At 49.0% G+C, this 1,364-nt stretch overlaps 1 protein-coding gene across 1 annotated transcript in view; it reads left to right on the top strand.

Moving 5' to 3' along the window:
• Positions 1–1,364, top strand: part of Cd4 (CD4 molecule) — a 19,436-nt gene that overhangs the window by 7,715 nt on the left and 10,357 nt on the right. The window lies entirely within an intron of this gene.

Here is a 1,364-nt window from a genome sequence, read left to right as displayed (position 1 = left end):
AGACCTTATTACAGATGGTTGTGAGCCACCATGTGGTTGCCGGGAATTGAACTCAGGACCTTTGGAAGAGCAGGCAATGCTCTTAACTGCTGAGCCATCTCTCCAGCCCAACCCGGAAGTCTTGATTCTCTTTTGTGTTCGATTTACAGGCAAGCCCACTTTATTGGTGCTAGGACCGAAGTCAAGATTTTGCATATGCTAGGCAAGCACTCTGTCACCTGAGTTACGTTCCTAGGTCCAAGTGTATAAACTTAAGAAACCAGTGAGCACAAACTACATACACCAAAAAATTTGAAATATTTTTTCTTATTGTGTTAGAAGATGAACACAGGCAGTTGTGCTACCACTGAGCCACACCCCTAGCCTGCCTTGTTCTCTACGTCCACTTTTCTGTTGGTTCTGGTTTGCATTATCAGGTGACGACTTTAAGCCATCTCAACCCCCACCCCCATCCCATCACACACACTCTTGGTGGTGGTGGGACAGAAACCGAACCCAGGACCTCGTGTGTAGTAGTCACATTCTCTACCACTGAGCTACTCCCCCAGCCAGGCTAAGACTTAGTTCAATACCACTCTCCTCGACGAGTTTGTTCCGGATTTGCCCAATCTCTTAGTCACTCTGCACTCTCTTGAATTGCCTTTGCCAATTCCAGGGCAGCATGGACAGATGGGTCGTGATTTTCTTCAGCAGGATCACAGGCAGGCAGGAAAGGAGACGCATTTCAGGAGAAGGGCAGTACATATTGTGAACAGTAGAAGCTGGAGTGGTAGGAGGTTATTCACACGAAGCTAACTGTCCCTGGGGCTGCGAGAAACAGGAGCCTAGAGGAGAGAGAGGCTGGGCTTGGAAGTTCATTTGCAGCGATAACAGAGACATTTAGTGGGGTGGGGGTGGGGAGAGCGGAAAGAATTTAGGGTAGCAGCAAACAATAGTCTAAGACACAGAATAGGAAATGGGACTTAGCTGTAAAGGAGAGGAACTAGGAAAGGTGAACGGGGCTGGTGAGACAGTTCTGCAGGTCAGGGCACTTGCCACCAAACTTGATGGCCTGAATTTGATCCCTGGGCTCCACACAGAAGAAGGAGAGAACCAGCTCCACGAGGTTGTCCTCTGAGCTACTCACATGGGATCACATATAAAGACACACGCAGAGAGGAGAGAGGGAGGGAGAGAGAGAGAGAGAGACAGAGAGAGAGAGACAGAGAGAGAGAGAGACAGAGAGACAGAGAGAGAGACAGAGAGACAGAGAGAGAGAGACAGAGAGAGAGAGACAGAGAGAGAGAGAGACAGAGAGACAGAGAGAGAGACAGAGAGAGAGAGAGACAGAGAGAGAGAGACAGAGAGAGAGAGACAGAGAGAGA

The sequence above is a fragment of the Microtus ochrogaster genome, unplaced genomic scaffold (assembly GCF_000317375.1).
Source record: "Microtus ochrogaster isolate Prairie Vole_2 unplaced genomic scaffold, MicOch1.0 UNK1, whole genome shotgun sequence".
NCBI lineage: Eukaryota > Metazoa > Chordata > Mammalia > Rodentia > Cricetidae > Microtus > Microtus ochrogaster.
The sequence above is the reverse complement of the archived record's forward strand: the minus strand, read 5'-3'. Positions and strand labels throughout refer to the sequence as shown.